At 40.3% G+C, this 18,651-nt stretch overlaps 2 non-coding genes across 2 annotated transcripts; one reads left to right on the top strand and one right to left on the bottom strand.

Moving 5' to 3' along the window:
* Nucleotides 1–5,850: 5,850 nt before the first annotated feature.
* Nucleotides 5,851–5,958, top strand: LOC130978223 (small nucleolar RNA R71). Its single transcript, XR_009085878.1, has one exon. It is a non-coding gene; the product is annotated as a small nucleolar RNA R71 (small nucleolar RNA).
* Nucleotides 5,959–14,599: 8,641 nt separating this feature from the next.
* On the bottom strand, nt 14,600–14,703 carry LOC130977490 (small nucleolar RNA R71). The gene has a single exon (XR_009085179.1). It is a non-coding gene; the product is annotated as a small nucleolar RNA R71 (small nucleolar RNA).
* Nucleotides 14,704–18,651: the final 3,948 nt, after the last annotated feature.

Genomic DNA, 18,651 nt, shown 5'->3' with positions numbered 1-18,651 from the left:
TCTCTTGATTTACTGACATTAAAACCAAGTTTTTAGCACACTTTGCCACAAGAAGGACTCAGGCCAAGCACGCGATCTCGTTACTTGGCGTAGAGCAAAGAGTTGGAGAGAGCATCCCAGATTACTTAGATTGCTTCAATAAGGCACAATTGAAAGTTAACATACGAACTCCTGAGCTCGTGTGTTTGTGCTTGATTGCTGGCCTACTGGAAGGCGATTTTAGGAGGCACTTAACTTCTAAGGATGTAAAGTCTTTAGGAAAAATTCATCAGATTACCTTGGAGTATATGCGATATGAAGATGTCTCGAAAATTGTTGCCACAAAGAAGAATCCAGCTCCATTGCCTAATAAGGTCGAAAGCTCTAGAAAATCCTCCACCCCAAAATCGTCAACACCTCCCGAAAAGTTCTTAACGTATACTCTAGTGGTGGCCTCATTAGCAAAAGTATACCAGCAAGTGTCTCATAGGGGCATACTCCCCAAAGCAAGACAGATTCGACCAAGGGCTTCGTTGAATAAATCACAGTATTGTGACTATCACGAGTCCTATGATCACAAAAATAAAAAGATTGGATTGATATGAAAGATGCCTTGGAACATGAAATTCAAGACGGCAAACTCCTTGAGTTTGTTCAGCATGTAAAGCCTCCTAGACGGCATAATGATAATGAAGATCAGGAAGTCAGGAATTCCTGGAATACTAAGTCTATAGAAGTCCATGAGAACACTGCCCAAATAATTGTAAATGTAGTTGTTGGCAAAAATGGATTGCCAAAGTCCAGAAATGCCATGAAAAAAGAGGTCAAGGCAGTAAGTTCAAAGGTTTTGAAAGTAACAATCATTCCAACTATTCAGTTTATAGCAGATGATTTCCAGTTTATCACATCAAATGATGATGAGCCACTGGTAATTACTGCAAAGTTGGGAAATGGCACTGTAAAAAGAATCTTAGTAGACTGGTGCGCGAAATTGTGATCACTACAACTTCGCACAACTAACCAGCAAGTGCACTGGGTCGTCCAAGTAATACCTTACGCGAGTAAGGGTCGATCCCACGGAGATTGGTGGTATGAAGCAAGCTATGGTCATCTTGTAAATCTCAGTCAGGCAGACTCAAATGGGTATAGATGATGAACGAAAATAACATAAAGATAAAGATAGAGATACTTATGTATATCATTGGTGTAAGAGCTTCAGACAAGCATATGAAGATGCCTTCCCTTCCGTCTCTCTGCTTTCCTACTGTCTTCATCCAACCATTCTTACTCCTTTCCATGGCAAGCTCATGTAGGGTTTCACTGTTGTCAGCAGCTACCTCCCATCCGCGCAGTGAAAGCTAATGCACGCACTCTATCACAGTACTGCCAGTCACCGGTTTGGTTCCCTCCCCTACCGGAATAGAATCACTCTTTTGCGTCTGTCACTAACGCCCAGTAGGTTACAGGTTTGAAGCACGTCACAGTCATTCAATCATTGAATCCTACTCAGAATACTACAGACAAGGTTTAGACCTTCCGGATTCTCTTGAATGCCGCCATCAGGTCCTGCCTATACCACGAAGACTCTGATCTCACGGAATGGCTGGCTCGTTTGTCAGGCGAGCACTCGGTTGTCAGGCGATCAACCATGCATCGTGCAATCAGGAATCCAAGAGATATTCACTAAGCCTCAGATGCTTGTAGAACAAGAATGGTTGTCAGTCACCTTGTTCATGGGTGAGAATGGTGATGGGCGTCAATCATCACCTTCATCATGTTGAAGAACAAGTGATATCTTGGACAAAGAACAAGCGGAATTGAATAGAAGAACAATAGTAATTGCATTAATACTCGAGGTACAGCAGAGCTCCACACCTTAATCTATGGTGTGTAGAAACTCCACCGTTGAAAATACATAAGAACAAAAGTGATCATTGGTTTCGGCCCCAGAGAGGGAACCAGAAGAACCAAGATCTGATCTAAGAACTAGATGTCCAAAGATGAAAATACAATAGTGAAAGGTCCTATTTATAAGAAACTAGTAGCCTAAGGTTTACAGAGATGAGTAAATGACATAAAAATCCACTTCCGGGCCCACTTGGTGTGTGCTTGGGCTGAGCAATGAAGGAATTTCGTGTAGAGACCTTTTCTGGAGTTAAACGCCAGCTTTCATGCCAGTTTGGGCGTTTAACTCCAAATTTTATGCCAGTTCCGGCGTTTAACGCTGGAATTTCTGTAGGTGACTTTGAGCGCCGGTTTGGGCCATCAAATCTTGGGCAAAGTATGGACTATTATATATTGCTGGAAAGCCCAGGATGTCTACTTTCCAACGCCGTTGAGAGCGCGCCAATTGGGCTTCTGTAGCTCCAGAAAATCCACTTTGAGTGCAGGGAGGTCAGAATCCAACAGCATCTGCAGTCCTTTTCAGTCTCTGGATCAGATTTTTGCTCAGGACCCTCAATTTCAGTCAGAAAATACCTGAAATCACAGAAAAACACACAAACTCATAGTAAAGTCCAGAAAAGTGATTTTTAATTAAAAACTAATAAAAATATACTAAAAACTAACTAAAAGATACTAAAAACATACTAAAAACAATGCCAAAAAGCATACAAATTATCCGCTCATCACAACACCAAACTTAAATTGTTGCTTGTCCTCAAGCAACTGAAAATCAAATAAGATAAAAAGAAGAGAATATACTATAGACTCCAAATTATCAATGAAACTAAGCTCCAAATTAGATGAGCGGGACTAGTAGCTTTTTGCCTCCGAACAGTTTTGGCATCTCACTTTATCCTTTGAAATTCAGAATGATTGGCTTCTTTAGGAACTCAGAATCCAGATAGTGTTATTGATTCTCCTAGTTAAGTATGATGATTCTTGAACACAGCTACTTATTGAGTCTTGGCCGTGGCCCAAAGCACTCTGTCTTCCAGTATTACCACCGGATACATACATGCCACAGACACATAATTGGGTGAACCTTTTCAGATTGTGACTCAGCTTTGCTAAAGTCCCCAATTAGAGGTGTCCAGGGTTCTTAAGCACACTCTTATTGCCTTGGATCACAACTTTATTTCTTTCTTTTTCTTTCTTTTTCTCTTTTTCTCCCTTTTTTTTCGTTTTTCTCCTTCTTTTTCTCTCTTTTTTTTTTTTTGTATTCACTGCTTTTTCTTGCTTCAAGAATCATTTTTATGATTTTTCAGATCCTCAGTAACATGTCTCCTTTTTCATCATTCTTTCAAGAGCCAATAATTTTAACATTCATGAACCACAAATTCAAAAGACATATGCACTGTTTAAGCATACATTCAGAAAACAACAAGTATTGTCACCACATCAAACTAATTAAGCTAGTTTTAAAGATGAATTTGAAATCCTGTACTTCTTGTTCTTTTGTGATAAAAACAGTTTTCATTTAAGAAAGGTGATGGATTCATATTCATAGCTTTAAGGCATAGACACTAAGACACTAATGATCATAAGACACAAACATGGATAAACATAAGCATAAAAATTCGAAAAACAGAAGAATAAAGAACAAGGAAATCAAGGAACGGGTCCACCTTAGTGATGGCGGCTCTTCCTTCCTCTTGAAGGTCCTATGGAGTGCTTGAGCTCCTCAATGTCTCTTCCTTGTCTTTGTTGCTCCTCTCTCATGATTCTTTAATCTTCTCTAATTTCATGGAGGAGGATGGCATGTTCTTGGTGCTCCACCCTTAGTTGTCCCATGTTGGAACTCAACTCTCCTAGGGAGGTGTTTAGTTGCTCCCAAATAGTCTTGTGGAGGAAAGTGCATCCCTTGAGGTATCTCAGGGATCTCATGATGAGAGGGGTCTCTTGTTTGCTCCATCTTTTTCTTAGTGATGGGCTTGAGGTCATGCCTTCTCAGTTGAACCGGCTTTGGATGCCATAAATGGTTATGAAAAAAAACAAAAAGCAATGCTTTTACCACACCAAACTTAAAAGGTTTGCTCGTCCTCGAGCAAAAGAAGAAAGAAGAGAGTAGAAGAAGAAGAAATGGAGGAGAGGGAGATGGCTTTGTGGTTTGGCCAAAAGGGGAAGAAGTGGTGGTTTATGAAGGATGGATGTGAGTGGTGAAGAGAAAGAGATGTTGAGGTGATTGGTGAATGGGTGAAGAAGAAGAGAGAGAGTGGTGGGGTTGGTGGGGATCCTGTGGGGTCCACAGATCCTGAGGTGTCAAGGAAAAGTCATCCCTGCACCAAATGGCATCAAAATCCACGTTTTGAGCCATTTCTGGCGTTAAACGCCGGGCTGGTGCCCATTCCTGGCGTTTAACGCCAGGTTCTAGCCCTTTTCTGGCGTTTAACGCCAGTCTGGTGCCCCTTTCTGGCGTTAAACGCCCAGAATGGTGCCAGACTGGGCGTTAAACGCCCAACTGCTAGGCTTACTGGCGTTTGAACGCCAGCAGCATCTTCCTCCAGGGTGTGCTGTTTTTCTTCCTGTTTTTCATTCTGTTTTTGCTTTTTCAATGGATTTTGTGACTTCTTATGATCATCAACCTACAAAAAAGATAAAATAACAAAAGGAAATAGTTAATTATAAAACATTGGGTTGCCTCCCAACAAGCGCTTCTTTAATGTCAGTAGCTTGACAGAGGACTCTCATGGAGCCTCATAAATGATCAGAGCAATGTTGGAACCTCCCAACACCAAACTTAGAGTTTGAATGTGGGGGTTCAACACCAAACTTAGAGTTTGGTTGTGGCCTCCCAACACCAAACTTAGAGTTTGACTGTGGGGGCTCTATTTGTCTCTGATTTGAGGGAAGCTCTTCAAGCTTCCTCTCCATGGTGACAGAGGGATATCCTTGAGCCTTAAACACATAGGATTCTTCATTCACTTGAATGATCAGTTCACCTCCATCAACATCAATCACAGCCTTTGCTGTGGCTAGGAAGGGTCTGCCAAGGATGATGGATTCATCCATGCACTTCCCAGGATCTTGTCTCTTTTGAGGTAATTTCTGCCTAGACAAGTCATCCAGTTCTTTGGTGAGCAAGGGAGGTTTATCTTCCCAAGTCTCATTTCCAAATAACTTGTCATTTAGCTTCATGATTGCTCCAAGGTATTTAGCAACTTGCTCTTCAGTGACATACTCATCCTCTTCAGAGGAAGAATACTCATCAGAGCTCATGAATGGCAGGAATAAGTCCAATGGAATCTCTATGGTCTCATTTTGAGCCTCAGATTCCCATTGTTCCTCATTGAGGGACTCAGAGGAGATTGGTGCACGCCCATTGGGGTCTTCCTCAGTGGCGTCCACCTCCTCTCTTTCCTCTCCATATTCGGCCATGTTTATGGCTTTGCACTCTCCTTTTGGATTTTCTTCTGTATTACTTGGGAGAGTACTAGGAGGGAGTTTAGTAACTTTCTTGCTCAGCTGACCCACTTGTCCTTCCAAATTTCTGATGGAGGACCTTGTTTCATTCATGAAACTTTGAGTGGTTTTGATTAGATCAGAGACCATTGTTGCTAAGTCAGAGGTATTCTGCTTAGAACTCTCTGTCTGTTGCTGAGAAGATGATGGAAAAGGCTTGCCATTGCTAAACCTGTTTCTTCCACCATTATTGTTATTGAAACCTTGTTGAGGTCTCTCTTGATTCTGAGCCAGAATGGCATTCAGAGCATCAATCTCAAGAACTCCTTTCTTCTGACTAGTCCCATTGTTCACAGGATTCCTTTCAGAAGTGTACATGAATTGGTTATTTGCAACCATTTCAATGAGCTCTTGAGCTTCTGTAGGCGTCTTCTTCAGATGAAGAGATCCTCCAGCAGAACTATCCAAAGACATCTTGGACAGTTCAGAGAGACCATCATAGAAAATACCTATGATGCTCCATTCAGAAAGCATGTCTGAGGGACATTTTCTGATTAATTGTTTGTATCTTTCCCAAGCTTCATAGAGGGATTCACCATCCTTTTGTCTGAAGGTTTGGATTTCCACTCTAAGCTTACTCAATTTTTGAGGTGGAAAGAACTTTGCCAAGAAGGCATTGACTAGCTTTTCCCAAGAGTCCAGGCTTTCTTTAGGTTGAGAGTCCAACCATGTCCTAGCTCTGTCTCTTACAGCAAAAGGGAATAGCATCAGTCTGTAGACCTCAGGGTCAACCCCATTAGTCTTGACTGTGTCACAGATTTGCAAGAACTCAGCTAAGAACTGATGAGGATCTTCCATTGGAAGTCCATGGAACTTGCAATTCTGTTGCATTAGAGAAACTAATTGAGGCTTAAGCTCAAAGTTGTTTGCTCTAATGGCAGGGATAGAGATGCTTCTCCCATAGAAGTTGGGAGTAGGTGCAGTAAAGTCACCCAGCACCTTCCTTGCATTGTTGGCATTGTTGTTATTTTCGGCTGCCATGGGTTTTTCTTCTTTGAAGAATTCGGTCAGGTCCTCAACAGAGAGTTGTGCCTTAGCTTCTCTTAGCTTTCGCTTCAAGGTCCTCTCAGGTTCAGGGTCAGCTTCAACAAAAATGCCTTTGTCTTTGTTCCTGCTCATATGAAGAAGAAGAGAACAAGAAAATATGGAATCCTCTATGTCACAGTATAGAGATTCCTTGAGGTGTCAGAGGAAGAAGAGGAATAGAAGACAGAAGTAGAAAATTCGAACTTATCAAAGAAGATGGAGTTCGAATTTTTCATTAAGGGATAGTGTTAGTCCAAAAGTAGAAGGATGTGAGAAGAAGCGAAGTAATTTTCGAAAATTTAAGTAAAAGATTTTGAAAACATTTTGAAAAACACTAATTGATTCTCAAAAACTAAGAATAGAAAAAGAATCAAGTGATTTTTGAAAAAGATTTGAAATTAGAAATAAAAAAGATATGATTGAAAACTTATTTTGAAAAAGATGTGATTGAAAAATTATGGTTTTAAAAAGATATGATTGAAAAGATATGATTTGAAAACAATTTTAAAAGATATGATTTGAAAACAATTTTAAAAAGATTTGATTTTAAAAATTAATGACTTGCCTAACAAGAAAAGATATGATTCAAACATAAAACCTTCCTCAAGGCAAAAAATGTTCAATCAAATCATTAATTGTTAGTAAGTATCTTTAAAAAAGGAAAGAAATTGATTTTGAAAACATTTGATTGAAAAGATATGATTTGAAAAAGATTTGATTTTGAAAAACTTTGAAAACTTGAAAAAAATTGATTTTGAAAACAAAATCTTCCCCTAGCACCATCCTGGCGTTAAACGCCCAGAATGGTGCACATTCTGGCGTTTAACGCCCAAACCTATACCTTTTTGGGCGTTAAACGCCCAACCAGGCACCCTGGCTGGCGTTAAACGCCAGTCTGTCTTCTTCACTGGGCATTTTTAAATGCCCAGCTTTTTCTGTGTGATTCCTCTGCAGTATGTTCTGAATCTTCAATTCTCTGTATTATTGACTTGAAAAGACACAAATTAAAAATATTTTTGGATTTTTAATAATAAGGAATAATCAAAATGCAAATAAAATCAAATAACAATGCATGCAAGACACCAAACTTAGCAGTTTGTACACTACTGATACTAATAAAATGAGAATGCATATGAGAAACAACAAAACACTCAAGTCAATAGAATTCAAAGATCAAAACAAGGAAATCATCAAGAACAACTTGAAGATTAGTGAAGACACATGCATAAATTCGAAAAATGCAAGAAGAACAGAAACATGCAATTGACACCAAACTTAAAATGAGACACTAGACTTAAACAAGAAATATTTTTGGATTTTATGATTTTGTAATTTTTTTGTATTTTTCGAAAATTAAGTGAAAAGGAAAATAAAGGTATCAAAATTCTTAATGAGAATTCCAGGAATCATGCAATGTTAGTCTAAAGCTTTAGTCTAAAGGATTTAGACATGGCCGGCTAAGCTTCAGCAGGACATTGCATTCAAGAGCTAAATTGATAAGAATCAATCAGCCTTGGTGATGATAAGAACATCACCTTGAAACACTAGAATTCATTCTTAAGAATTCTGAAGAAAAAATACCTAATCTAAGCAACAAGATGAACCGTCAGTTGTCCATACACAGAACAATCCCCGGCAACGGCGCCAAAAACTTGGTGCGCGAAATTGTGATCACTACAACTTCGCACAACTAACCAGCAAGTGCACTGGGTCGTCCAAGTAATACCTTACGCGAGTAAGGGTCGATCCCACGGAGATTGGTGGTATGAAGCAAGCTATGGTCATCTTGTAAATCTCAGTCAGGCAGACTCAAATGGGTATAGATGATGAACGAAAATAACATAAAGATAAAGATAGAGATACTTATATATATCATTGGTGTAAGAGCTTCAGACAAGCATATGAAGATGCCTTCCCTTCCGTCTCTCTGCTTTGCTACTGTCTTCATCCAACCCTTCTTACTCCTTTCCATGGCAAGCTCATGTAGGGTTTCACTGTTGTCAGCAGCTACCTCCCATCCGCGCAGTGAAAGCTAATGCACGCACTCTATCACAGTACTGCCAGTCACCGGTTTGGTTCCCTCCCCTACCGGAATAGAATCACTCTTTTGCGTCTGTCACTAACGCCCAGTAGGTTACAGGTTTGAAGCACGTCACAGTCATTCAATCATTGAATCCTACTCAGAATACCACAGACAAGGTTTAGACCTTCCGGATTCTCTTGAATGCCGCCATCAGGTCCTGCCTATACCACGAAGACTCTGATCTCACGGAATGGCTGGCTCGTTTGTCAGGCGAGCACTCGGTTGTCAGGCGATCAACCATGCATCGTGCAATCAGGAATCCAAGAGATATTCACTAAGCCTCAGATGCTTGTAGAACAAGAATGGTTGTCAGTCACCTTGTTCATGGGTGAGAATGGTGATGGGCGTCAATCATCACCTTCATCATGTTGAAGAACAAGTGATATCTTGGACAAAGAACAAGCGGAATTGAATAGAAGAACAATAGTAATTGCATTAATACTCGAGGTACAGCAGAGCTCCACACCTTAATCTATGGTGTGTAGAAACTCCACCGTTGAAAATACATAAGAACAAAAGTGATCATTGGTTTCGGCCCCAGAGAGGGAACCAGAAGAACCAAGATCTGATCTAAGAACTAGATGTCCAAAGATGAAAATACAATAGTGAAAGGTCCTATTTATAAGAAACTAGTAGCCTAAGGTTACAGAGATGAGTAAATGACATAAAAATCCACTTCCGGGCCCACTTGGTGTGTGCTTGGGCTGAGCAATGAAGGAATTTCGTGTAGAGACCTTTTCTGGAGTTAAACGCCAGCTTTCATGCCAGTTTGGGCGTTTAACTCCAAATTTTATGCCAGTTCCGGCGTTTAACGCTGGAATTTCTGTAGGTGACTTTGAGCGCTGGTTTGGGCCATCAAATCTTGGGCAAAGTATGGACTATTATATATTGCTGGAAAGCCCAGGATGTCTACTTTCCAACGCCGTTGAGAGCGCGCCAATTGGGCTTCTGTAGCTCCAGAAAATCCACTTTGAGTGCAGGGAGGTCAGAATCCAACAGCATCTGCAGTCCTTTTCAGTCTCTGGATCAGATTTTTGCTCAGGACCCTCAATTTCAGTCAGAAAATACCTGAAATCACAGAAAAACACACAAACTCATAGTAAAGTCCAGAAAAGTGATTTTTAATTAAAAACTAATAAAAATATACTAAAAACTAACTAAAAGATACTAAAAACATACTAAAAACAATGCCAAAAAGCATACAAATTATCCGCTCATCATAGACATAAGTGCAGATTCATATATACTTTTTTCAAATGCATTTCATGCGCTGAAATTGAAGGACTAGTATTTAAAACCACACTTTCCCAGAGTCACACGTTTAGGGGATCATTATATCAAGCTTGATGGTTGGTGGACGAAATTGTGATCATCAACAATGACTCCAATAACTTGGTAGCACTCTCAAACGTGAATCTCACTTTGTCACAACTCCGCACAACTAACCAGCAAGTGTACTGGGTCGTCCAAGTAATACCTTACGTGAGTAAGGGTCGATCCCACAGAGATTGTTGGTATGAAGCAAGCTATGGTCATCTTGTAAATCCCAGTCAGGCGAATTTAACTGGATTAAGAGATTATTGGTTTAAATAAAGATAATAGAATAAACAGAAAATAAAGATAAAGTTACTCATGTAATTCAATGGTGGGAATTTCAGATAGGTGAATGGAGGTGCTGTGTTCCTTCTGAATCTCTGCTTTCCTACTTCTTCCTTCTAGTTTTTCATCACTCCTTTCCATGGCAAGCTGTATGTAGGGCATCACCGTTGTCAATGGCTACATCCCATCCTCTCAGTGAAAATGGTCCAAATGCTCTATCACAGCACGGCTAATCATCTGTCGGTTCTCAATCAGGTTGGAATAGAATCTAGTGATTCTTTTGCGTCTGTCACTAACGCCCAGCCTTCAGGAGTTTGAAGCTCGTCACAGTCATTAAATCCCGGAATCCTACTCGGAATACCACATACAAGGTTAGACTTTCCGGATTCCCATGAATGCCGCCATCAATTCTAGCTTATACCACAAAGATTCTGATTAAGGAATCCAAGAGATATGCGCCCGGCCTAAGGTAGAACGGAAGTGGTTGTCAGTCACGCGCGTTCATAGGTGAGAATGATGATAAGTGTCACGGATCATCACATTCATCAAGTTGAAGTGCAACGAATATCTTAGAATGGGAATAAATCGAATTGGATAGAAGATAGTAGTAATTGCATTAAAACTTGAGGTACAGCAGAGCTCCACACACTTAATCTATGGTGTGTAGAAACTCCACCATTGAAAATACATAAGTGAAAGGTCCAGGCATGGCCGAATGGCCAGCCCCCAAATGTGAAAAATAGTCTCCTTAGATGAATGATGAGCGGATAATTTGTACCCTTTTTGGCATTGTTTTTAGTATGTTTTTAGTAGTTTTAGTTAAGTTCTTAGTATATTTTTATTAGTTTTTAGTTAAAATTCACTTTTCTGGACTTTACTATGAGTTTGTGTGTTTTTCTGTGATTTCAGGTATTTTCAGGCTGAAATTGAGGGACCTGAGCAAAAATCTGATTCAGAGACTGAAAAGGACTGCAGATGCTGTTGGATTCTGACCTCCCTGCACTCGAAGTGGATTTTCTGGAGCTACAAAAGCCCAATTGGCGCGCTCTCAACGGCGTTGGAAAGTAAACATCCTGGGCTTTCCAGCAATATATAATCGTCCATACTTTGCCCAAGATTTGATGGCCCAAACCGGCGTTCAAAGTCACCTACAGAATTTCCAGCGTTAAACGCCGGAACTGGCACCAAAATGGGAGTTAAACGCCCAAACTGGCACCAAAGCTGGCGTTTAACTCCAAGAAGAGTCTCTACACGAAAAATGCTTCATTGCTCAGCCCAAGCACACACCAAGTGGGCCCGGAAGTGGATTTTTATGTCATTTACTCATCTTTGTACACCTTAGGCTACTAGTTTCCTATAAGTAGGACCTTTTACTATTGTATTTTGATCTTTTGATCATGCTTTGATGATTAAACCCTCTTTGGGGGAGGCTGGCCATTCGGCCATGCCTAGACCTTGTTCTTATGTATTTTCAACGGTGGAGTTTCTACACACCATAGATTAAGGTGTGGAGCTCTGCTGTACCTCGAGTATTAATGCAATTACTATTGTTCTTCTATTCAATTCCGCTTGTTCTTTGTCCAAGATATCACTTGTTCTTCAACTTGATGAATGTGATGATCCGTGACACTCATCATCATTCTCACCTATGAACAAAGTGACTGACAACCACTTCTGTTCTACAAGCAAGCAAGGCTCTAGTGTTTATCTCTTGGATTCCTGATACACGATGCATGGTTGATCGCCTGACAACCGAGTGCTCGCCTGACAAACGAGCCAGCCATTCCGTGAGATCAGAGTCTTCGTGGTATAGGCGAGAACTGATGGCGGCATTCAAGAGAATCCGGAAGGTCTAAACTTGTCTGTGGTATTCTGAGTAGGATTCAATGATTGAATGACTGTGACGTGCTTCAAACTCCTAGCAGGCGGGGCGTTAGTGACAGACGCAAAAGAATCACTGGATTCTATTCCGGCCTGACCGAGAACCGACAGCTGATTAGCCATATGCTGTGACAGAGCATAGGAACATTTTCACTGAGAGGATGGGAGGTAGCCACTGACAACGGTGAAACCCTTGCATAAGCTTGCCATGGAAAGGAGTAAGAAGGATTGGATGAAGACAGTAGGAAAGCAGAGAGACGGAAGGGAAAGCATCTTCATGCGCTTATCTGAAGTTCCTACCAATGAATTACATAAGTACCTCTATCTTTATCTTTATGCTTCATTCGTATATCACTATACCCATTTGAGTCTGCCTGACTAAGATTTACAAGGTGACCATAGCTTGCTTCATACCAACAATCTCCGTGGGATCGACCCTTACTCGCGTAAGGTTTATTACTTGGACGACCCAATGCACTTGCTGGTTAGTTGTGCGAAGTTGTAGTGATCACGATTTCGTGCACCAAGTTTTTGGCGCCGTTGCCGGGGATTGTTTTGTGTATGGACAACTGACGGTTCATCTTGTTGCTTAGATTAGGTATTTTTTCTTCAGAGTTCTTAAGAATGAATTCTAGTGTTTCAAGGTGATGTTCTTATCATCACCAAAGCTGATTGATCTTCATCAATTTAGCTCTTGAATGCAATGTCCTGCTGAAGCTTGGCTAGCCATGTCTAATTCCTTTAGACTGAAGCTTTAGACTAACATTGCATGATTCCTGGAATTCTCATTAAGAATTTTGATACCTTTATTTTCTTTTCATATAATTTTCGAAAAAAGCACAAAAAAAAAAAATTTCAAAATCATAAAAACCAAAAATATTCTATGTTTCTTGTTGAGTCTAGTGTCTCATTTTAAGTCTGGTGTCAATTGCATGTTTCTGTTCTTCTTGCATTTTTTTTTCGAATTCATGCATGTGTCTTCATTAATCTTCAAGTTGTTTCTTGATGAGTTCCTTGTTTTGATCTTTGAATTCTCTTGTCTTGAGTATTTTTGTTGTTTGTCATACGCATTCTCATTTTGTTAGTGTCAGTAGTATACAAACTGCTAAGTTTGGTGTCTTGCATGCATTGTTATTTGATTTTAGTTGCATTCCTCATTATTAAAAATCCAAAAATATTTTTAATTTGTGTCTTTTCAAGTCAATAATACAGAGAATTGAAGATTCAGAATATGCAGCAGAGGACTTACACAGAAAAAGCTGGGCGTTCAAAACGCCCAGTGAAGAAGGACAGACTGGCGTTTAAATGCCAGCCAGGGTACCTGGTTGGGCGTTTAACGCCCAAAAAGGTAGTGCATTGGGCGTTAAACGCCAGAATGTGCACCATTCTGGGCGTTTAACGCCAGGATGGCACAAGGGGGAGGATTTTGTTTTCAAATCAAATTTTTTTCAAGTTTTCAAAGTTTTTCAAAATCAAATCTTTTTCAAATCATGTCTTTTCAATCAAATGTTTTCAAAATCAATTTCTTTCCTTTTTCAAAGATACTTGCTATCAATTAATGATTTGATTGAACATTTCAAGTATGTTGCCTTTTCTGTTGAGAAAGGTTTAATGTTTGAATCATATCTTTTCTTGATAGCCAAGTTATTAATTTTTAAAATCAAATCTTTTTTAAAATTATTTTCAAATCATATTTTCTCAATCACATATTTTTAAAATCAATCATATCTTCTTAACCTCATCTTTTTCAAAATAATTTTCAATCAAATCTTTTTGACTTCTAATTTCAAATCTTTTTCAAAAATCACTTGATTCCTTTTCCACTTTGAGTTTTCGAAAATTATCAATCAATTCTTCAAAATGAATTTTAAAAACTTTTTAATTGATTTTCAAAAATTCTCTTCCCCTCTTTCCACATCCTTTTATGGAGTACCACTCCTTCTCAATGCACAATTCGAACTCTCTCTGATCAAGTTCGAATTCTTCTACCTTCTTTCTTCTATTTTTCTGTTCTTCTGACACCTCAAGGAATCTCTATACTATGACATAGAAGATTCCACATCTTCTTGTTCTCTTCTCTTTCATATGAGCAGGAGCAGAGACAAAGGCATTCTTGTTGAAGCTGACCCTGAACCTGAAAGGACCTTGAAGCGAAAGCTAAGAGTAGCTAAGGCACAACTCTCTGTAGAGGACCTAACAGAAATCTTCAAAGAAGAAGAACCCATGGCAGCCAAAAACAACAACAATGCAAACAATGCAAGGAAGGTGCTGGGTGACTTTACTGCACCTACTCCCGACTTCTATGGGAGAAGCATCTCTATCCCTGCCATTGGAGCAAACAACTTTGAGCTTAAGCCTCAATTAGTTTCTCTAATGCAACAGAATTGCAAGTTCCATGGACTTCCATTGGAAGATCCTCACCAGTTCTTAGCTGAATTCTTGCAAATCTGTGACACTGTCAAGAATAATGGGGTTGACCCTGAGGTCTACAGACTTATGCTATTCCCTTTTGCTGTAAGAGATAGAGCTAGGACATGGTTGGACTCACAACCTAAAGAAAGCCTGGACTCATGGAAAAAGCTAGTCAATGCCTTCTTGGCAAAGTACTTTCCACCTCAAAAATTGAGTAAGCTTAGAGTGGAAGTCCAAACCTTCAGACAGAAGGATGGAGAATCCCTCTATGAAGCTTGGGAAAGATACAAACAATTGATCAGAAAATGTCCATCTGACATGCTTTCTGAATGGAGCATCATAGGTATTTTCTATGATGGTCTCTCTGAACTATCCAAGATGTCTTTGGATAGCTCTGCTGGAGGATCTCTTCATTTGAAGAAGACGCCTACAGAAGCTCAAGAGCTAATTGAAATGGTTGCAAATAACCAACTCATGTACACTTCTGAAAGGAATCCTGTGAACAATGGGACAAATCAGAAGAAAGGAGTTCTTGAGATTGATGCTCTGAATGCCATTTGGCTCAGAACAAGATATTGACTCAACAAGTCAATTTGATTTCTCAAAATCTGTCTGGAATGCAAAATGCACCAAACAGTACTAAGGATGCTTCATCTGAGGAAGAAGCTTATGATCCTGAGAACCCTTCAATGGAAGAGGTGAATTACCTAGGAGAACCCTATGGAAACACCTATAATTCTTCATGGAGAAATCACCCAAATTTCTCATGGAAGAATCAAGAGAGACCTCAACAAGGTTTCAACAACAATAATGGTGGAAGAAACAGGTTTAGCAATGGCAAGCCTTTTCCATCATCTTCTCAGCAACAGACAGAGAGCTCTAAGCAGAACACCTCTGACTTAGCAACCATGGTCTCTGATCTAATCAAAACCACTCAAAGTTTCATGACTGAAACACGGTCCTCCATTAGGAATTTGGAGGCACAAGTGGGACAGCTGAGCAAGAAAGTTACTGAACTCCCTCCTAGTACTCTCCCAAGCAATACAGAAGAAAATCCAAAAGGAGAGTGCAAGGCCATCAACATGGCCGAATTTAGAAAGGAAGGAGAGGAAGTGAACGCCACTGAGGAAGACCTCAGTGGGCGTGCACTGAACTCCAATGAGTTCCCCAATGAGGAACCATGGGAATCTGAGGCTCAAAATGAGACCATAGAGATTCCATTGGACCTACTTCTACCTTTCATGAGCTCTGATGAGTATTCTTCCTCTGAAGAGGATGAGTATGTCACTGAAGAGCAAGTTGCTAAATACCTTGGAGCAATCATGAAGCTAAATGACAAGTTATTTGGAAATGAGACTTGGGAGAATGAACCTCCTTTGCTCACCAAAGAACTGGATGACTTGTCTAGGCAGAAATTACCTCAAAAGAGACAAGATCCTGGGAAGTTTTCAATACCTTGTACCATAGGCACCATGACCTTCAAGAAGGCTCTGTGTGACTTAGGGTCAAGTGTAAACCTCATGCCTCTCTTTGTAATGGAGAAGCTAGGGATCTTTGTGGTGCAAGCTGCAAGAATCTCATTAGAGATGGCAGACAACTCAAGAAAACAAGCTCATGGACTTGTAGAAGATGTTTTGGTAAAAGTTGAAGACCATTACATCCCTACTGATTTGATAGTCCTAGAGATTGGGAAGTGCATGGATGAATCCATCATCCTTGGCAGACCCTTCCTAGCCACAGCAAAGGCTGTGATTGATGTTGATGGAGGTGAACTGATCATTCAAGTGAATGAAGAATCCTTTGTGTTTAAGGCTCAAGGATATCCCTCTGTCACCATGGAGAGGAAGCATGAAGAGCTTCTCTCAAAACAGAGACAAACAGAGCCCCCACAGTCAAACTCTAAGTTTGGTGTTGGGAGGCCACAACCAAACTCTAAGTTTGGTGTTGAACCCCCACATTCAAACTCTAAGTTTGGTGTTGGGAGGTTCCAACATTGCTCTGAGAAAATATGAGGCTCCATGAGAGCCATCTGTCAAGCTACTGACATTAAAGAAGCGCTTGTTGGGAGGCAACCCAATGTTATATTTTATATATTTTCCTTTGTTATTTTATTTTGTAGGTTGATGATCATGAGAAGTCACAAAATCAATTGAAAAAGCAAAAACAGAATGAAAAACAGGAAGAAAAACAGCACACCCTGGAGGAAGAACTCACTGGCGTTTAAACACCAGTGAGGCTAGCAGTTGGGCGTTTAACGCCCAGTCTGGCACCATTCTGGGCGTTTAACACCAGAAAGGGGCACCAGACTGGCGTTAAACGCCAGAAAAGGGCAAGAACCTGGCGTTAAACGCCAGGAATGGGCACCAGCCCAGCGTTTAACGCCAGAAATGGCTCAAAACGAGATTTTGAATGTCATTTGGTGCAGGGATGACTTTTCTTTGACACCACAGGATCTGTGGACCCCACAGGATCCCCACCAACCCCACCACTCTCTCTCTCTTCTTCACCCATTCACCAATCACCTCAACTCCTCTTCCCCAAAAACCCTTCACCTATCAAATTCCTTCTTCCTCTTCACCACTCACATCCATCCTCCATAAAACCCCACCTCCCTCACCATTCAAATTCAAACCACTTTCCCCCCCAAACCCAACCATCAATGGCCGAACCATGACCCCCCTCTCCTACATAAACCCTTCTTCACCCCTTCATTTTCACACCACCTAAACACCACTTCTCCCCCGCTTTGGCCGAACACAAAAGCCATTCCCTTCTTCCTCATTTCTTCTTCTTCTACTCTCTTCTTTCTTCTTTTGCTCGAGGACGAGCAAACCTTTTAAGTTTGGTGTGGTAAAAGCGTTGCTTTTCGTTTTTCCATAACCATTTATGGCATCCAAGGCCGGAGAAACCTCTAGAAAGAGGAAAGGGAAGGCAAAAGCTTCCACCTCCGAGTCATGGGAGATGGAGAGATTCATCTCAAGGGTGCATCAAGACCACTTCTATGAAGTTGTGGCCTTGAAGAAGGTGATCCATGAGGTCCCTTTCAAACTCAAAAAGGGTCAACTTTGATCAAAAGTTGGACCAAGTCCTCACAGACATTTGTGAAGAGGGCGCTCAATGGAAGAGAGATTCAAGAGGAAAGCCGGTTCAACTGAGAAGGCATGACCTCAAGCCCATCACTAAGAAAAGGATGGAGCAAACAAGAGACCCCACTCATCATGAGATCCCTGAGATACCCCAAGGGATGCACTTTCCTCCACAAAACTATTGGGAGCAACTGAACACCTCCCTAGGAGAATTGAGTTCCAACATGGGACAACTAAGGGTGGAGCACCAAGAACATTCCATCCTCCTCCATGAAATTAGAGAAGATCAAAGAATCATGAAAGAGGAGCAACAAAGACAAGGAAGAGACATTGAGGAGCTCAAGCACTCTATAAGACCTTCAAGAGGAAGAACAAGCCGCCATCACTAAGGTGGACCCGTTCTTTAATCTCCTTGTTCTTTATTTTTCTGTTTTTCGAAAATTTATGCTTTATGTTTATCCATGTTTGTGTCTTATGATCATTAGTGTCTTAGTGTCTATGCCTTAAAGTTATGAATGTCCTATGAATCAATCACCTTTCTTAAAAGAAAACTGTTTTTATTACAAAAGAACAAGAAGTACAGGATTTCGAATTCATCTTTAAAACTAGCTTAATTAGTTTGATGTGGTGACAATACTTTTTGTTTTCTGAATGTATGATTGAACAGTGCATATGTCTTTTGAATTTGTTGTTCATGAATGTTAAAATTGTTGGCTCTTGAAAGAATGATGAAAAAGGAGACATGTTACTGAGGATCTGAAAAATCATAAACATGATTCTTGAAGCAAGAAAAAGCAGTGAATACAAAAAAAAAAGAGAAAAAGAAGGAGAAAAACGAAAAAAAAAGAAAAAAAGAAGGAGGAGAAAGAGAAAAAGAAAGAAAAAGAAAGAAATAAAGTTGTGATCCAAGGCAAAAAGAGTGTGCTTAAGAACCCTGGACACCTCTAATTGGGGACTCTAGCAAAGCTAAGTCACAATCTGAAAAGGTTCACCCAATTATGTGTCTGTGGCATGTATGTATCCGGTGGTAATACTGGAAGACAGAGTGCTTTGGGCCACGGCCAAGACTCATAAAGTAGCTGTGTTCAAGAATCATCATACTTAACTAGGTGAATCAATAACATTATCTGGATTCTGAGTTCCAAAAGAAGCCAATCATTCTGAATTTCAAAGGATAAAGTG

Source organism: Arachis stenosperma, chromosome 4 (genome assembly GCF_014773155.1).
Source record: "Arachis stenosperma cultivar V10309 chromosome 4, arast.V10309.gnm1.PFL2, whole genome shotgun sequence".
Lineage (NCBI taxonomy): Eukaryota > Viridiplantae > Streptophyta > Magnoliopsida > Fabales > Fabaceae > Arachis > Arachis stenosperma.
This window is presented reverse-complemented; position numbering and strand designations above follow the sequence as displayed.